Source organism: Miniopterus natalensis, chromosome 14 (assembly GCF_054644295.1).
Source record: "Miniopterus natalensis isolate mMinNat1 chromosome 14, mMinNat1.hap1, whole genome shotgun sequence".
Classification (NCBI taxonomy): Eukaryota; Metazoa; Chordata; class Mammalia; order Chiroptera; family Miniopteridae; genus Miniopterus; species Miniopterus natalensis.
The window spans coordinates 44460136-44480980 of record NC_142094.1 but is presented as its reverse complement, the minus strand read 5'-3'; the positions used below and the strand labels follow the sequence as shown (position 1 = coordinate 44480980).

The 20845-nt window shown below is 38.2% G+C and overlaps 1 protein-coding gene across 2 annotated transcripts in view; it reads left to right on the top strand.

Annotated features, from left to right (window-relative positions):
• The first annotated feature begins 4015 nt into the window (after nucleotides 1–4015).
• NT5C2 (5'-nucleotidase, cytosolic II) overlaps nucleotides 4016–20845 on the top strand; it is a 74657-nt gene continuing 57827 nt past the window's right edge. For both annotated transcript variants that reach the window (XM_087823923.1, XM_087823922.1), the window contains exon 1: nucleotides 4016–4061. The gene's annotated coding sequence lies outside the window, so the exon portion shown is untranslated. The remainder of the gene's footprint in view (nucleotides 4062–20845) is intronic.

The following is a 20845-nucleotide window of genomic DNA, read 5'->3' as shown; positions in this document are numbered from 1 at the left end:
AAATTAACATTGGTACAATACTATTAATTAAATTATACACTTTATTAGAGCTTTACCAGGTTTTCTAATTGTCCTTTTTCTGTTCTAGGATCCCATCCAGAATCCCACATTGAATTTTCTTGTCTTGTTTCCACAGTCTCCTCCAATCTGTGACAGTTCTCAGTCTTTCCTTGGCTTTCATGACCTGGACACCTTTGAAGAGTCCAGGTTGGGTATTTTGTAGAATATCCCTCAATTTGGGATTGTCCAATGAGTTTTCATGGTTGGATCGAAGCTATGCATTTTGAGGAAGAATTTTTTAAAACATCAATTATATATATATATCATATGCTGCAACTTGCTGTTTTCACTCAATAATATGATTTTGAGATATTTCTATATTAACATATAGATCAGGTCACTTCTTTTAAATTCTCTACATAACTCCATTATATGAGTATTCTACATCTACATTCAATTTAGCCATTCCCCTACTGGTGGGCATTTAGGTTGCTTCCAAATTATTTATTAGCAATATTATAGTAATTATCTTTGTACATACCTCCATATGCACATGGAGTTATGGTAGATAACTAGAAGGGGCATTGCTGAGATGTGGATTGGCTGTGCCAATTTACATTCTATTGATATTAAAGCTTGAAAATTGTTGCCAATCCCAGTTTTAATTTCCATTTCCCTGGTTACTGCTGATGTTTGGCACCTTTTTGTATATTTATTTGGTAATTTGTATTTCCTTTTCTGTGAACTGCCTATTTATATTCTTTGCACATTTTTCTAGTGGTTTTTTTCTCATTGATTTGTTAAAAATCTTCTATATGTTCTAATACAAATCCTTTGTTTTATATAATGCAGATGTTTTCCCTGGTCTGTTATCTTTGTTTCTTATTTAGGTTAACTTTCTCATTTCTTTGAGTTACGGCATTTCTCTGGCATTTTAAGTTATTTTTTCTGACTTTTCTGAAACAAAGTTCTTGATTATAAAAGTAATATAAACAACAAAGACAATCTGGGAAATTATGGAAAAGTATAAATAGAAAAGAAACCACCTCAAGACTTGTCACTGAGAGAAAACCACTGTTAACATACTTAGTCCTTTTAGTGTCTTGTGTGTGTGCACACAGTTTTTTGCTCAGTTGAGATCACATTGCACACACACACACACACACACACACACACAGTCTGCTCAGTGCCATGGTCTTTAGACACAAACCCTGGCCTTTTTCCAAATGTACTTTGGTTATGGTGGTTTTAGACTAACTTGCAACATCTATTCCTTTTTTCCACATATCCTGAAAAATGTAGTAGGTGAGAGGTCCAAGGCCTGTCCTTAGCTGATCTGAAGTTGGCTCAAAAACACAAGAGAGGGTAGAAATGCTCCAATGGAGCACATATTAAAAAATCTTGGAGGTTTTAGTTAACTGCAAGCTCAGTGAGCTAATAGTAGGTGCCAAGACTTTATTGTGTGAATGCAAGTCCTATGAGGACGCTAGTGTTTCTTTGTACTGATGGTACCACAGACACTTGGATTCAGTCTTGGGTGACCTACTCTCAAAGAGCCACAATCAGACTGACCAGGTGCATGAGGAGCATGAGGAGAAAGACCTTTAAAACCAGGGCAAAGGAGGAACGATGGAAAGAGTGGGAGATACTGGTCTGGAATAAGACCTTGGGCAGAAGTCTTCAAGTATCTGAAAAGTAGAAGGTCAAAAGAGATTAGATCTGTTTGTTCTCTGGGCCAGAGGATGGAAGTTTCAGAAACACTTTCTAACTGGTCAGAACTGCTGAGACCAAGGAATGCATTGCTCTGGAAATAGTGGGCTTTCTGTCATTAAGGAGTCTTCTTACAGATGCAAATTGGTGGTGGTCGGTGGGGAGGTTGATAAATATATTTTGAATAGCTATGTGCCAGGACTGTGCTGAGGACTTTCCATTATCTTTTTTGGTTAATAATTTAAAAAATATTTTCAATTACAGTTGACATACAATATTATATTAGTTTCAAGTATACAACATAGTGATTAGACATTTATATAACTTAAGATCACCCTGATATGTCTACTACCCATGTGAACCATACTTAGTTATTACAATATTATTGACTATATTCCCTATGCTGTACTTTATATCCCTGTCTTGTTTTTATAACTGGCAATTTGTACTTCTTAATCCCTTCCCCTTTTTCACCCATTGCTCCCAACCCCTCTCCCACCTGTCAACCATCAAAATCTCTGTATCTATGAGTTTCTGTTTTGTTTGTTTTATTTTTTTAGATTCTACATATAAATGAAATATGGTATTTGTCTTTCTCCGTCTGACTTATTTCACTTAGCATAATACCCTCAAGGTCCACCCATATTGTCACAAATGGCAAGATTTCATTCTTTTTTATTGCTGAGTAATATTCCATTATATATCACACCTTTATCATTTGTCTCTCAGTGGACACTTAGGTTGTTTCCATGTCTTGGCTATTGTAAGTAATGTTGCAATGAACATAGGGGTGCATATGTCTTTTTGAGTTAGTGTTTTGGGTTTCCTCAGATCAGTACCCAGAAGTGGAATTACTGGGTCATATGGTAATTCTATTTTTAATTTTTTGAGGAACCTCCTTACCATTTTCCACAGTGGCTGCACAAATTTATAATCCCACCAACAGTGCATGAAAGTTCTCTTTTCTCCACATCTTCACCAACACTTGTTTGTTGATTTATTGATGATAGCCATCCTGACAGATGTGAGGTGATATCTCATTACGGTTTTAATTTCCATTTCCCTGATGACTAGTGATGTTGTGCCTATGTGGTCAATTAATCTATGACAAGGCAAGAATATACAATGGGGTAAAGACAGTCTCTTCAATACATGGTGTTCGGAAAACTGGACAGATACATGCAAAAGAATGAAACTGGACAACTATCTTATACCATGTACAAGAATAAACTCAAAATGGATTAATGACTGAAATGTTAACACTTGAAACCATAAAACTCCTAAAAGAAAACATAGGCAGTAAACTCTTTGATATTGCTCTTAGTAATATTTTTTGGATATGTCTCGTTCAGCAAGAGAAACAAAAGAAAAACTAAACAAATGGGACTACATGAAACAAAAGTTTTTGCACAGCCAAGGAAACCATCAATCAAAAGACAACCTACTGAATGGAAGAAGATATTTGCCAGTGATACGTCCAATAAGGGGTTAATATTCCAAATATAGAAGGAACTCATAGAACTTCAACACGGAAAGAACCAAACTATTGGATTAAAAAATGAGCAGAGGACCTGAACAGATATTTCTTCAAAGAGGACACACAGATGGCCAATACACATATAAAAAGATGCTCGACTTGCCTCTATTATCTTATTTCATCCTGCCAACATCCTGCCAACATCCTGCCAACAATGTAGGTACCGTTATCTCTCCCTGTATTATAGATGAGGGAACTGGGTGTAGTGAGATCAGGTGATCCTCCCAATGTCAAACAATTTGTAAGTGGTGGAACTTGGATTACAACCAGCTCTGACACCTTCCAAAGCCAGTAGTTTTGGTCATAATTGGATTCAGGCTTGATATGGAGGTCGGGACCCGAGGGGCCTTGGGGTCCGTTGGACTAAAAGACTGTGTCTGGGAAAAAGTATGCCCCTTCCCCTCCTAAGGGAAGGGCCCCGACTGTAGGCGGAGACGCAGAAGCGGCTGAGATAGTCCCGGGCAGCAGCTGGCCAAGGGATGTAGACCTAAAGGACATGGAAGGGTTGTCAACGTGCGTCACCCCATAGCTCGGCAACAACTGCTGTTCTGTCGTTTGAAGATCCCCAGACCCCAGTGAGGGACCGAGGCATAGGGCCGCCGCATAGCCACTTCCCTCCGGTCTCGAGGCCAGGGAGCGTCGCGGCAGCCGGGTTCTGCGGTGGAGCCGAGGGTCGGAACAGCGCGCCGGTCCCTGGGCAGGCGCAAGCTGGAGGCGGGGGCGTGGGGGCGGGGCCAAGGCGGCAGGGGTTAGCAGAGCGCGCGGAGGCGGCTGCGGCAGTTACGCGTTTGGATTGCAGCCTTGTGGCGAGACGGTGAGTGCGGCGGGCCCCGCGGGCGGGAGGGGGAAGGAGCGGCCGAGCGCGCGAGCTGGGGAGGAAGGGTGCGCGGCCGAGCGCGCGACCCGGCTCAGGGGCCGCCGCCTGCCCCTGCCTTCGTCCCTCGCGCCCCTCAGGCCCCACTCTAACGCCCGAGCGCCCACCGGCGGGCCCCGGGACTCCGCATCAGCGTCTCCGCACGCCCCGCAGCTCCACGTCGCCCCGGCCTCAACGCAGCCTTTTCCTCTTCGCCGCGGCTACGCCCCCAGCCTCACGTCACGCCCGCGCCATTGTTTCTCCGCGGTGGGCTGGCTGGGACCTGCCTTAGCCTCCGAGTGCGGCCCTTCGCCGACTCGGAGCCTAACTCGCCGCGTTCTGTCCGGCCGCCCCGCCCCCCGCCTTTCTCACGGTGGTGGCAGCCCCCATCCCTCCTCAGGGAGACACCCCTTTACTCAGGTCCGCATGTTCTTCCTCCCGTCCGCACCCGAGGCCAGCCGTTGCGGCCCTCTTAACCGGGCTTCCCACCCCCTGCGCGTTCCCGGTGGTCCCCGAGAAGCTAGCGGCCACCCCAGTAGGGTGTTAGGTCGAAAGTGTTTTAGCAGCAACCACAAGAAGTTGATATCCCGCACGCCAGTTATGTCGTTCGCAGCACTTCCTGGAAAGCTCGCATCGAATGGCGAGCCGCCGTGAAAACATGCTTATTTCCAGATGGTTCCCAAGTCAGGGGTCGACTGTCCAGTGGCGGTCTGTTCCTTTCCCGGGGACCCCTGAAGCCGGAGAGCCGAGAGCGAGAAGCAGATATGAGGCCTGAACCATTAGTTGTAAGCACGTTTTGGGGGTTTCAGTCCAGTAGGCCTCCAGCTTTAGAAAGCAGTAGGTAGAGCTCGTGTCAGATTTATTTTTCCCGTGCCTTCGTGTTTGGGGCCGCTGTGTTTGAGAGTTGTAAAGTGCAGTGCTCTGCAATGACTAGTCACCATTTTAGGGTGTGTGTGTGTGCGTGCGTGCGCCTTGGTGTGGACAGGTTCTTCATGTCTGTACACTTCATTTTGTCTCTTAAGGCAACGAATGCAAATGCTGCTAGCTATAATGTGAGAGAGAGAATATTGAAACAGTGCCGTTTACCGTGGCAACTTCAGATTGTCGAGGTCTTTTAAATATTTACCACCACACGTCCAACAATAGATTTCTCCGAATGAAGACATCCAGGCCTGGAGATGTTTAGTTCAAGAAAACACAGCTAGTTAGCAATTAAAATCAACTAAACGTGCTGGTCTGATGGTAGCACACACAGACTTTATTTCTCAAGTGCATTTTTATTTTTTTATTGATTGATTTGTGAGAGAGAGAGAGAGAGGTAGGGGTTCCACTTACCCATGGACTCATTGGTTGATTCCTGTATGTGTCCTGGCCAGGAATGGAACTCACAACCTTTGCCTTGGCATAGGGGGAGGATGCTCTAGCCAACAGCTGTCTGGCCAGGGCTGAAATGCAGTATAGGTTGCTGTATAACCCTCATTAATCCAGAAGTTTGATTTTAGAATTTAGTAGTCAATTTGTAAAGTAAGAGGGTTGAAGGAATATTCTGCAAGGTTTCATTCAGCGTCAAGTTCCCGAAAGTTTGTAATTGTAGGAAGATTTACATAGATACTGTTCGCTTATGGTATCTGCAAGCCTTACTATAGTGACATCAGGTGTATATGCCTGAAGAAAGCCAAGTTACAGTGGAATGTTAAGAGGAGGGATAATCATCTATTTCTAGGTTATTTCGACAGTTTTATGGGGAAAGAAAGCACACAAAATGTATGTGTTTTAACATGTCTTTTTGTTGCTTAACTCTCTTACGAAAAAGTTTATTTCAATGAAATAGTTTAAAAAACCAACTTTATCATATTATTTATAATTATACTCTTTTCCAGTTCTTATCTAAACATAGCTTTTATGTAGTTATAATTGCTGTGTACATGTTGTTATTAATGTTTCACTTACCCATATTTCTGGGATGTCCATGTATCTAGAAAATTTATCTACTTTTTATTTGTATAGATGCTTTTATGCCTAGAAGTCAACAACGTCTGGCATACAGGCTCTCAGTAAATTTTTGTTGAATGAATGTGGTATTTTGAGCTGTTTAGACAACATCTATGAACACATGTTAAATATCACAGGGAATATGTTAAGTGACATGTGAGTAGTAGTAAAGGTAGGCAATACTTTGAGCCAGGAGACAAAATCAGGTATGTTTCAGGGCCTGGATTTTGGAGTCCAGGTTTGAGACCTGGCTTGCCATTTAACATCCATGCAACCTTGGAGAACTTAAGCTTAGAGAGCCTTACTCAGTTTCTCTCACCATGAAAAAGGTAAGAATAGAACAAATTCTATAGGGTTTTATGTATTAAATGTGATAATTCCCTTGAAGTAATACTGACATACATTAAATTATCTGTACATGTTAGCTATTACTATTTTTTGCTTCAGAGTGGTGAAATTATTGAAGGTTGGTAGAGTCAGGGAGAACATACAGAAGGTGGCACTTGAGAGTAAGGAGAAGATGTAAAAGTGGATCTATTAAGGGGTTAATGGTAAAGGGTTAGATACAGCAATAGTATGAGGTATAGCTGGTTAGAGAAATTCTGGTAAGCTGTTTACAAGATATTCTACATGAATATTTTGCAGATAAAGCAGAATTAATGAAGTAAGATAACTCTTTCGTGAGTAGTTGGTATTATTATTATTATTATATTTTTTTTCAGTTTAGGCCTGAAGAAGTTACTTGCTTTAAGGAAGTTGATAGCAAATTATTGTGGAGTGCTAAGGTCCTTGTCATTTGACACCATAAATCTTGTTTTACCATTTGAAATTTGATTGTGTTCTTTGAGATTACCAAAGCTTGCAGTGGCTGGTTTTCTATTTTATTTCATTTTTTATTTTTTTATTTTTATGGAAACAACTTTAGCAGCAAAACAATAAAAATAGCAAAATTGACAGCAAAGCAGCAAAGCTACACCCTTTTTAGGCAGAATACAGAATCAAAAGGATTAGATTGACTTGGAGAGCATCGTACTATTGTTCCTTCCTTTTATTTGTGTCTCTTGATTGGGAAGCATTGTCAAGAGTGTGAGATGAAAAAGTCTGCTGTGGCCTAGCCAGGAGTGACTCAGAGGCTGAGCATAGATCTAGGATCCAGGAGATTTAGGATCCAGGAGATTGCGGTTCGATTCCTGGTCAGGGCACATGCCAGGGCTGCAGTTGGGGGTGTGCAGGAGGCAGCTGATCAATGACTCTCTCATCCTTGATGTTTCTACCTCTCTCCTTCTCCCTCTCCCTCTCTCTGAAGTCAATGAAGATGTATTTTTTTTTTAAAAAGTGCTATGTCAGGGTCTGCTTGTGCAGAGAAGACTATATCAGTAAGTTTAACTTTGTTGGGTATTAGTATGTTTCCATTTCAAATGTTCAGTGGAATGGAATGTATGCTTTTAAAAGCTCCTTGGTTCATTTTAATGATGTTTCTATAATGTTTTAATTTATTTTTAAAATTTTATCTTATTTTGGGGGAATCAGACCATTTTAGTGAGGGCATTCAGGTGATGGTTGAAGGCCTGGGAGGACAATGAGATCCAATGTCCTTGCCCCCCATCTCCCCAGCTTCACAGCCACCAAAAAGTTAAATTTATTTTAAAATATGAAATATTTCAAACATACAGAAAATAATGTAATGATAATATAATTATAGACCATTATTTATTTATTTACTTCTCTTTTTTCCCTTTTTATTGAATTTATTGGGGTGACACTGGTTAACAAAACTATACGGGTTTCAGGTGCACAATTTTACAACGCATCATTTGTACATTGTACTGTGTGTTTACCACCCCAAGTCAAGTCTCCGCCCATCACTATTTATTCCCGCTAAACCCTCCTCTCGTTCCCCGTCCCCCTCCCTCCTCCCAGGGCAAACACCACCCTGTTGTCCATGTTCATGAGTCCCCCCACCTCCCAACCTAGACCATCATATTTATGTGTTGTTTTTTTCCTTCCCATTTTCTAATTGTGCTCTCTCTTTTCATTATATATATATATATTTTTTAATATTTTATTTTTAATATATCTTTATTTCAGAGAGAGGAAAGGAGATGGAGAGAGAGAGATGGAAACATCAATGATGAGAGTCATTGATTGGTTGCAGCCCACAACCCGGGCATATGCCCTGACCGGGAATCGAACCCCAGTTGCCTGGATCCTAGGTCGACGCTCAACCGCTGAGCCACGCCTGGCCGGGCCATTATATATATTTTTAAAGAGATAAAATTACAGATACAGTTGAGGCCTGTGTGAATCTTTGCTGTCCTATTTCCCTCTCTCCTAGAGGTAAACACTGTCATGAATTCAGTAATTATTCCCATAATATGAATATATCCATAAAAGTGCACATGCTCTTGTTTAATATATATGTGATTCTGCAACTTGCTTTTTCAACAGTGTTTTTGTTTTGTTTTGTTTTGCTTTTAATCCTCACAGGAGGATATTTTTTCCATTGCTTTTCAGAGAGAGTGGAGGGAGTGGGGGAGAGAAACATCACATTGACTAGTTGCCTCCTGCACATGCCCTGACCAGGGCTGGGGATCAAGCCTGCCACCAATTTACGTGCCTTGGGCCAGCATCGAACCCAGGACCCTTCAGTCCACAGGCTGACACTCTAATCACTGAGCCAAACTGGCTAGGGCATATTTATTGATTTTAGAGAGAGAGAAGGAGGGAGGGAGGGGGAGAGAGAGAAACACATTGATGTGAGAGAATCGATCTGTTGCCTTCCATGTGTGCCCCAACCAGGGACCAAACCTGTAACCCAGGTATGTGCTCAGACCGGCAGTCGAACACATGACCTTTCAGTGTACAGGAGGATGCTCCAGCCAACTGAGCCAAGTCAGCCAGGGCTGTGTTATACATTCTTTTTCTGTCACTGTGTCATATAATTTCTCTCTGTAAATTCATAAGGACAGCTCTCTGTAAATTCATAAGGACAGCAATTCATAAAATTGCTCTCTGTAAATTTATATGTTAGGTTCAAAACTTGAGCCAAACAATGCAGAGTAAAAATTTAGATTTACCTATTATAGTCTAAATGTTTCACACTACAAATTTCCATTACTCTACAGTATTTTGTTTTAATTTGCCTAGCCCTGGCTGGGTTACTTGGTATTGTTGCATGCACCAAAAGGTTGCGGGTTCGATTCCCAGTTGGGGCGCCTATGGGAGGCAGCCAGTTGATGTTTCTGTCTCACATCGATGTTTTTCTGTCCCTTCCCCTTCCTCTCTAAGGATCAATGGAAACATATCCTTGGGTGAGGATTGAAATAAATAAGAATAATTTACCTATAAAGTTGACTATTACATGTATTTTATTAATTATCCTTGGAAAACATTTGGCAAACTTTTTTTTAACTAGTCATGTTAGAATCTAGTTAGATGTGTGTGTGTCTTGTTTATGTTTTAGAGCTGCTAAGTAAACCAGCTAAAATATACAGCTCAGGCATTCTAAGAATTTTAAGACATACCTATGAGTTTAACTGGTATCATGCTATATAAATAAGACCAAGCTGTAACTTGGAGAGTAAACATTCGAGTCTCTCACAAATCTGAAGTCAGTAAATTGCCATACTTTTAGCCTTAAATTATTTACTTCTATGGTAAGTTTGATGAGATAATTTTATGTGGAACTAAGAGCTTTCAGGAAAAACACACACCTACAGGTAGGACATTAGATATAGAATAATTGACATGAAAAAGATGTGTAAAATTGTGTAGCCCTTGGCCCCTAATGGGTAACCTGAAGTTTTGGCTTTGAAAGTAGAAAGCTATTATAACATTCCTCCAAACATAAAGTACTGCATTGTGTAGAGGCTGCAGGCATTAAGCACTGTGGGCTCTAGCATTATAATTTATTAAGGACTATGTGTCAGCCACTGTACTTAGCACCTTGCACTTATTGATGCACTGAATCTGACCATTTTGGAGTAGAAGAAACTGAAGTGATTGTACAATTTGTTTAGTCATAGAGCTCATTAGTGCTGGAGCCAGATTTGAACCCATGGTGTGGCTCCAGAATCTGCACACTTACCGCAAGTATAATTCTATGACCTTGGTTGGTTAAGGTATTTAACTTCCCTATGCTGTTTTCTTCTTTATATAATAAAGATAATAGTACCTCATTCATACCGCCGTGAGAAGTCAATTAGTTAAAATATGTATAGTGTTTAGCATAACACATGAAAAAAAGTGACTATTCAATAAATATTAGCTGTTTTATGTTAGCATTATTAAGGCATTGAATGCACACATATCTCTGATTTTTTACCAGATAAATGGACTAAACCATAAATATAAGTTTATATACAAAAAGGTGGAAATACTGTGGTGAGTGATTATTTCTGCCTTTCTGATTTTTCTTTTTTTATTTTGTAAGAGGCAAGATAACAGGTAAAACAAAGTTGAATCATGAGTAGAAGCTTATTTGGTAAGAGAATGAATTCTTTTTGAAATAAAGCGAATGTTTTTATCTGCTTTTAAAAAGAATATTCAAGAATCTCGGAGGGATGCAGAAGGGCGGGTGGGTGGAGGGGGAGAGATTAACCAAAGAATTTATATGCATATATGCACAACCCTAGGACATGGACAATGGTGTGGAGAGGGACTGGGGTGGGGGGGGTGGGATGGGGTGGAATGGGTCATTGGGGAGAAAAACGACATCTGTAATGTTTTAAACAAAAAAATTTTAAAAATGAAAAAGTATGTAAAGAGAAAAATAAATAAATCTGAAGATCTCACATACAGAACAGAAACCAAAAAAAAAAAGAAAAAAAAATCATTACTAAAGGCACAAGGTATATATTGGTTGAATGTAAAAACTGACTCTATTACCTTTATGCTTTTGAAAGACCTTAGTTAATTATAGCAGTGTTTTGGGGAAATAGATGGCATACTAAATATCCTCAAGCCCAATCTTTTAAAATGTTTTCTTTTCATGCTCTCTTATTCCTTTGTGTTGGTATCCATGTTACTGAAGGTCTGGTATTACTCAAAACATTCCATTAGAGCAACCTTAATATGCTGATGCAGAACAAATAAGTAGCATTCTGTGTGGTATGGCAGAGGTAATGGAATTCTAGGAATAAGCAGTAGTATGTTTAGGAGAATGTAAGTTTGGGTCTTTTTTGTATAATTTTGAAACTTTAGGAAAATAGAAATTTATATTTTTCTAGTTACAGTTTCAGATTAGAGACTGGAGCATGTTGTTTGAAGAAGAAAAACAAATTGTCAAGGCAACAGATACTGCATCTCTCACTTGACAAGATTTCTTCTCATTTTTTAACTTTCCATCCATGAACAAGGAGCCTTTTGTTCTAAGGACTGATGTTGAAACATTAGCAACATATTACATTAATCAAGCCAAGAATCTTTATGCATTTCTGAACAAAGAGTAGGATTTCACAAAGATTCATTTAGAGCTTTAAAAGGAACTTGTACAATATTCTTGTATATTCGGGCTTCCACAGAATTAGCTTCTGCAAGGCCAAGAGCTCAAGTCTAGAGGTTTAAAAGTTCATTTATTTCTGCCAGTGTGTATCAGACTATTGCTGGGGATGTAGTAGCAAACACAGTAAGTCTCACCTCAAGGAGCTTACAATTTAGAGAAAGGGACTCACAGTATGCAAACTGTTAAATATATTATGTCTCAATGTTAATGTGCAAAACAGAAAAATAAGGCCAGGTAAGAGAATAGCAAGGGATGTGTGTAGGTAGGTAAGTGCGATTTTATGAACTTGAATTTGTTAGCCTTCTGCATCACTGAAGTTGGCCTTTGATAGGAATGTATAGTACAACGTGGGGCAAATGATATAAAGAACTCTGAATGAGCCCTGACCAGTGTGCTTAGTTGGTTGAGCATCATTCAGTGTACCATAAAGGTCACTGGTTCGATTCCCAGTTGGGGCACATGCCTGGGTTTCAGATTGGGTCCCGTTGGGGTGTGTTGAGGAGACAGCCAATCAGTGTTTCATGCTCTCTCTCCTCCTCCCTTCCTCTCTCTCTCAAATCAATAAAAACATTTTAAAAAGTTGAAAAAGAATGCCTCTGAGAATAGCGAAATGAAAAATGAACAAAACTTCTTTGTTGTGAACTATTTAAAGCTATTTACTTGCTTATGTGTCAAGGACTAAGGTTATCAAAGGCAACGTGTAAAATGTGCCTACTTCGTATGATACCAGACATACAGATGTAGGATATAGTTTTAACTTTTCCTCTTCCATAAAGTAAATTATTTTAATATGTGTAATATGCAATTAAAGTTGTATTTTTGAAGACCAAAATAAGCCCTGGCTGGGTAGATCAGTTGGTTCTATCCCAGTCAGGGCACATACAAGAATCAACCAATGAATGCATAAATAAGTGGGACAACAAAACCCATGTTTTTCTCTCTTCCCTCTCCCCCCTCTTTCTCTCTCTCTAAAAAAAAAAAAACAATTTAAAAAACCAGACTAAATTTCAGGTTGGTGAGAAAGTTTGAAGAAACCATTCAAAATTTGTTTCAAAGCAGTGTTCAGTGTTCGTAGAATGAAAATGGTTGATGATAAAACTTATAAATCCCCCAAGCTTTATATTTCACAAAATACATTCCAATGAAGTTTAGTAAAACACTGAGTGTTCATATTTACTTACTGTTATAATTACTTTATTAATCTATATTGACACACTTATTCTATTGAAAAATGACTATTTATAGGGCCTCCCCATCGACACTGAGAAAATTAGATCCTCCAGGGTGAAGAAAACAGGACTTTTTAGCTCATCCTTTTATAAATTTCTGTGTTTGTTTAATAATGTACATATTGTATTGGAGGTATATGCTCAAAAGTTTCCCCAACAGGATGCTACTGAAAAAAATTTGTCTACACCACAGCAGAATGATAATGCCAAAATATATTCTGTCAGGGTTCTGAGCTTTGGAGCAGGGGATATTTCACAATGCTAATTAAATCTATTTGGGCACTAAAACAAACAAGAAGAAAAATGAATATTTGATTCAAACTGCCATGTGTATTAAACACTTTGCCTGATGATAGACCTTTGCTACATATTGTTTAAGTGCACTCACTTCTTTCCAAGTGAATTACTGATGTGACCTGAAACTGACATTTAAAATGGCTTTATTAACCAGGCTGCAGGTTGCTAATCAGGCTTACCCCACAGTTTCAGTTACTCTTTGCTTCCTGTTTTCAACAGTTGCCTGGAGCTGTTGGGGCAGCTGGTTTCCCTTTCTTTGGGGGAGGGTGATGTTAGTGGTGAAGGGAACTGTGTATGTTTTGCCTATGAAGTATTTTTAAAGTGTGAGACTACAGGATTTTAAATGCTTAAGAGTTTATTTCAGTTGTTACTCTTCAGGTAAAACTACTTTGCAGGCTGATATTTTCTATTGAAACAGAATTATCTATCACTATTGTTTGAAAGGAGTAAAAATTAGAGCTTTTTATTATTAGTTGCTGCCATACCTTATTGAAAAACTACACTGTAAACAGGTGACAAGTGAAATGTTTACTGGAACTCCTTCCTTTGTTTTTTTTTGGACACATGATCAAGAATCATCATCTTTAACTTTGTTACTATGAAATATAGTTAAGCATTAGATAGACTGTCTCTGGATAGAGTTCAAAAGTCTGTCATAGTAATGGTAAGATGTGTTAGATAAGATCATAGGAAAACTGTCATGAAGCATTGTTTGAAGATAATGATTTAAGAAAATCTCACCCCTTTACCTTCACATAATTGTGTAGACTTCATGTCAGATTTTACCCCATATTAGTGATAATATGATTATTTAATTATGTTTACATTTTAGTTGAATAAAGTTTTGTGTGACCTTTACTGAGACTATAAGTTGAATTTTAAAAATAAAATATATTTTGCTTAATCCATGAGTGATCCAAGAAAGTACTTTGACTTTTTCCTGCAAATAATTTGAAGAAAGTAATAAAAAAAAAATAATGGAGGAAATCTTTTCTTGGTGTAATTACTATTTTTAATTTGTTAGGAAAGAAGAAAAAACAGGCTGACTTTAAATAACAGTTTTATTGAGGTATAAATACATGTAACAGTCTGCACATGAGTGTACAATAAGTTCTGACTTATGTATACACCTGTGAAACAATCACTTTAATCAAGATAATGAACATATCACCCCCCAAAGTTTCCTTGGGCCCCTTCCCAGCCTCATTCTTCCATCCCAGGCAATCACTGATCTGTCACTATAAATTAGTTTGCATTTCCTAGAATTTTATGTAAATGGAATCATATAGTATGAAGTCTTTTTTTTTTTGGTCTGTCTGCTTTCACTTAGCATGACTTTGATACTTCCTTAGCTTGTACACCAGTAGTTCATTCCTTTTTATTGCATAGTAGTATTCTATTGTATGAAGTACTACAATTTGTCCATTAACTTCTTCATAGACATTTGGGTTGTTTTTAGTTTCTGACATTTACAAAGCTACTATTGAATATTTGTGTATGTCTATATAAATATATGCTTTCAATTTTCTTGGATAATTACTTAGGAGTAGAAAGGTTGGGACATAGATATAAATTGAACTTTTAAAGAAATTGCAAATTGTTTTCCAAAGTGCTGTACCGTTTTTATACATTCATCAGCAGTGTATTAGATTTTGTTCATTAGATTTCACAGATCAATGAGATCATGTGATATTTGTCTTTCTCTGACTGGCTTATTTCACTTAGCATAATAATCTGCAGGTCCATCCATGCTCTCTCAAAGGGTAAGAGATCCTTTTTTATGGCTGCATAGTATTCCATTGTGTAAATGTACCACATCTTTTTTATCCACTTCTGATGGGCAATTGGGCTGTTCGCAAATCTTAGCTATTGTAATGCTTAGGTATTGTAATACCCCTATGAACATAGAGGTACATATATTCTTTCTGATTGGTGTTTCAGGATTATTAGGATATATTCCCAGAAGTGGGATTGCTAGGTCAAACAGCAGTTCCGTTTTTAACTTTTTGAGGAAGCTCCATACTATTTTCCATAGTGGCTGCACCAGTCTGCATTCCCACCAATAGTGAACTAGTGTTCCCTTTTCTCCACATCCTCACCAGCACTTATTTGATGATTTATTGATGATAGCCATTCTGACAGCTGTGAGGTGATATCTCATTGTAGTTTTAATTTGCATTTCTCTAATGATTAGTGACGTTAAATGTTTTTTCATATATCTATTGGCCATCTGTATGTCCTCTTTGGAAAAGTATCTATTCAGATCCTTTCTCCATTTTTTAATTGGATTGTTTTCCTTTTGTTGCATTGTATGAGTTCTTTATATATTTTAGAAAAGACCCACCTCAGAACAAAAGATTCACACAGACTGAAGGTGAAGTGATGGAAAAAAAGATTGCACACAAATGGAAACGAAACAAAAACGGGGGTAGCAATACTCATATCTGACAAAATAGACTTCTAAACAAAGGCCATAACAAGAGACAAGGAAGGCCATTACATAATACTAAAGGGATCGATCCAACAAGAAAATATAACCCTTGTAAACATATGCATCCGATACTGGGACACCAAAATATATTAAAAAATTCTTGATGGACTTGAAGGGATAGACCAACAGAAGTACAGTCATAGTAGGGGACTTTAACACACCACTAATAACACTGGATAGATTTTCCAGACTGAAAATCAACAAACAGTAGCCTTAAATGACACACTAGATTAGATAGGTCTAATTGATATATAGAGAACACTTCATCCCAAAGCATCAGAATATACATTCTTCTCAAGTGTGCACAGAACATTCTCTAAGATAGACCGCATGATAGGACACAAAACAAGTCTACCAATTCAAGAAGATTGATATCATACTAAGCATCTGCTTAGACCACAAAGGCATGAAACTAGAAATCAGCTACAGTAAAAAAAACTCAAAAACACTCAAATACATGGAGGCTAAAGAGCATGTTATAAAACAATGAATGGGCTACCAATGAGATCAAGGAAGAAATTGAAAACTTCCTGGAAACAAATGAAAATGAACACACAACAACCTAAAACCTATGGGACACAGCAAAAGCAGTCCTGAGAGGGAAGTTCATAACATTACAGACCTACCTCAAGAAATGAGAAAAAGCTCTAATAAACCATGCAACTAAAAGAATTAGAGAACAGCAAGAAAGGCCCAGAGGAAGTAGAAGGTAGGAAATAATAAAGATCAGAGTGGAAATAAATGACATAGAGACTAAAAAACAATACTAAAGATCAGTGAAACCAAGAGCTGGTTCTTTGAAAAGATAAGATTGATGAACCATTAGCCAGACTCATCAAGAAACAGAGAAGACCCAAATAAAATGAGAGTCTTTAATGGCATGACTATTTTGAGATCTAACTCATTATAGAATACAAATAGTATTTCTGAGTCTTATTTAAACTTAACATAAAATACAGTCCTGGTTCACTCTTCCATCCCCACCGAAAAAGAAAAAGAAAAAAAAAAAAATCATTGAAGTTCCATTGTAACTCTACTTTTAAAATTTCTCCTTTTTTTCCACTTTTTAAAATTTATCTTTATTTTTTGAAAGTATTACAGATGTCTCCCCTTCTTTTCCCCCGTTGATCCCTTCCACCCCACAACCCGCCCCCCCCCCCCCGGCCTTCACCACACTTGTCTGTATCCGTGGGTTATACATATATGCATATAAGTTCTTCGATTAATCTCTCCCCACCCACTCCGCCACCCCCACCTTTCCTCTGAGATTTGTCAGTCTGTTCCATGCTTCTGTGTCTCTGAATCTGTTTTGTTCATCAGTTTATTTTGTTCATCAGATTCTACCTATGAGTGAGATCATGTAAAACTGAATCAGGAAGAACCAGAAAACCTGATATGCCAACAAAAAACTGATGAAAACAAAGCAGTAATCAAAAAACTCCCAGCAAACAAAAGCCCTAGTCCAGATGTCTTCACAGGGGAGCTTTACCAAGCATTCTACTTATTACAGCAGTCCCTTTAACATTTCTTGCAATGCTGGTTTGGTGGCAGTAAACTCCTTTAGACTTATTATTATTTTTTGGTCTGGGAAGCTCTTATTTCACCATCTATTTTGAATGAAAGCCTTGCTGGATAGAGTAGGCTTGGTTTCAGATCCTTGCTTTTCATTACTTTGAATACTTTATATACTTCATGCCATTCCTTTCTGGACTATAGAGTTTCTGATGAGAAATCAGCTGATGGCCTTGTGGGAGCTCCTTTGTGGGTAACATTGCTTTTCTCTTCCTACCTTTAAGATTCTCTCTTTGTCTTTAATTTTTGGCATTTTAATTATTATGTGTCTGGGCTTCTTTGGGTTCTTCTTGCCTGCGACTCTCTTTGCCTCCTGAACTTGTGTGACTTTTTCCTTGACCAGGTTAGGGAAGTTTTCTGCCATTATTCAAACAGGTTTTCTATCCCTTCCTCACTTTCTTCACCTCTTGGCATCACTGTGATGTGAATGTTGTTATATTTCATGCTGTCCCACTGCTCCCTTAAGCTGTTGTCTTGTTTTTTAATTGTTTCTTTTTGGATCTCTGATTGAGTGCTTTTTTCTACCCTGCCTTCTAATCTGCTGTTTGTCCCTTCCATTGTGTTCTTTATTTCTGCTTGTCATTCTGAATTTCCTTCATAGTTTTTATATCTTTTCTCATGCTGTTGAGCATCCTTACAGTCATTATTCTGAACTCTATAGCTGGTAGATTGCTTATCTCCATTTCACTTAGCTCTTCTTCTGGAGAATTCTTTTGCTCTTTCATTTGAGGCTGCCTCTTTGAGTTTGTTTCTATGTATTAGGTAGACCTGCTAGGACTCCCAGTCTTTTTGGGTGATCTCTGGTGCATGCCAATGTCAGACACTGTTTGTGACTGGCTTTGGGTACCCTGTTTGGAGCTATCAGTGATCCACAACTTGTGGCTCCCTCTGCTGAGGCTGGGTGTGTAGGAAAAGGCAAAATTTCTCCTTTATTTGGTTAACAAAATCGTCTGAATTTGCTACATGAATTTTTTTTTTAAACCCTTATTATATTTAAATAGTCTAGCAAATAACTTCTCAAGTTAATTTTATACTTGAATAAGATTTTATCTAAACTTTTGTAAGTACCAGTGCTTTTATTTTGTAAACAGTATTTGGAAATCTTTTTTCTTTTTTTTTAAAATATATCTTTATTGATTTCAGAGAGAGGAAAGGAGAGGGAGAGAGAGATAGAAACATCAATGATGACAGAGTTACTGATTGAGCCCACAGCCCGGGCATGTGCCCTGACCGGGAATTGAACCCTGATTGCCTGAATCCTAGGTCAACGCTCAACAGCTGAGCCATGCCCGGCCGGGCTGGAAATCTTGATAACTTAAAAAAATATTACAGATCAAAGTATATATCTAAAAGAATTGAAAACTGGTGTTCAGGCAAATACATTGTACATACATGCTCATAGCACTATTTATAAAGGTGGAATAGTCCAAATGTCCATCAACAGATGATTGGATAATCAAAATGTGGTATATAAAAACAGGAATATTTATTATTCAGCCATAAAAAGGAATGAGGTGTCTGAGACATAGTACAATATGGATGAAACTTGAAAATACTATGCTAAGTGAAAAACTCGATGCAAAAGATTATATATTGTATGTATGATACAACATTATGAATGTATTAAATGCCATTGACTTATTTTTTATCAATACAATTTGTTGTCTTAATTCATTGTGCTAAGAAATAACATTGAGTACTAATAACCTGTGTGTGTACTATGTACATTTATGCTGAACTCTTTACTCTTTGAAAAAATTTTATTGATTTTTAGAGAGAGGGGTGAAGGGAGGGAGTGGGGGAGGGGGGAGAGAGAGAGAGAGAGAGAGATCAGTCTGCTGTTCCACCCATTCATGCATTCACTGGTTGCTTCTTGTGTGTGCCCTGACCAGGAATCGCACCTGCAACCTTGGTATATTAAGACGATGTGCTAACCAACTGAGCTACCTGGCCAGGATGGTTAGCATTTTCAAAACTGGAAATAAGTTAGGTTGCAGATGTTTTCACAAACATTGGTATTTTAATTTTTTTTCAATAACAGTTGACATTCAATATTCTGTTAGTTTGAGGTATGTTGCATAGTGGTTAAACATTTATATAACTAAAAAATGATCCCCTCAATAAACCTAATACCCACCTGGCACCATACATAGTTATTACAATATTACTGACTGTATTCCTTATGTTGTGCTTTATATCCCCATGACTATTTTGTAACTGCCAATTTGTTCTTAATTCCTACTCTCTTTTTTACCCAATCCCCCAACTCTCCTTCCATCTGGCAACTCTGTATCTGTGAGTCTGTTTGTTTTGACAAACATTGGTATTTTAATAAAATGTTATTAAATTCATTATCTTTAAAAGGATATGTTTCATCTTTATTTAAAACTATTTACAGATGAAAACTTTGAAAATACAAATGAAACCTGGAATAGTGCCTAGTGTTATAGTATTTAAGGTAGACACTTAGCTGTTCACCTCATTTTATTATTATTATATTCTTAAAATATATCTTTATTGATTTCAGAGAGAGGAAGAGAGAAGGAGAGAGAGCTAGAGACATCAATGATGAGAGAGTCGTCATTGATCTGCTGCCTCCTGCAGTCCCCCAACTGGGGATGGAGCCCGCAACCTGGGCATGTGCCCTGACTTGGGAATCAAACCGCAGTCTCCTGGATCCTAAGTCAATGCTCAGCTGCTGAGCCACACCTGGCCAGGCTGCTCACCTCATTTTAGATGTTCACTCTAATGAGATGAAATGTTTTAGTTTATTTCTCTAGTCCATGGTCTTTTATACCAGCTGAAAGATAATTTTTATACAAAAATGTAAAAGTATGATAAAATTAGAAATCAAATTCATTACTTACATTTATACCATCATCAATTGAGCTTAGTATGTTGATTTAGAAATTGTTTACTTTACACATTTTGAAACATTAACTGAAAATTATGTATTTCTATAAATCTGTGGTCTCGGTCCCTTTTCTAGAATTTAGGGTTAAAGTGATTATTATTTTGAAGTGATGTATATGATCTGTCTGAATAGAAATTATCATATGAAACATTTTCCTAAATTTATATACTTTAGAAGTATCAGTGTTTTTTTAGCATATTTACCATCTTCAGTATATTGAAATAGATAATTTTATCAGGCAGTTGCAAGTTAGAGTTTTTCTAATTTTTTTTTTTTTTAATATATCTTTATTGATTTCAGAGAGAGGAAGGGAGAGGGAGAGAGAGAAACATCAATGATGAGAGAGTCATTGATTGGCTGCCTCCTGCACACCCCCTGCTGGGGATCGAGCACACAACAGGGGCATGTGCCCTGACCAGGAATTGAATTTTGATCAACCACGTCTGGCTGGGCAGAGTTTTTCTAATTTTTAAAAAATCAAGATATCAGCCTGGCTGGTGTGCCTCGTTTCAATGTTGTCCCATGCACCAAGAGGTCACTGGTTCAGTTCCCAGTCAGGGCACATGCCCAGGTTGCCAGTTCAATCCTCTGTATGTGGTGTGCAGCAGGCGGCCGATCAATGTTTCCCTCTCATTGATGTTTCTCTCTCTGTCTCTACCTCTCTCTCCCCTTCCATTCTCTCTAAAAATCAATGGAAAAAAATATCCTTGGGTGAGGATTAACCAATAAATAAATAAATAAATAAAT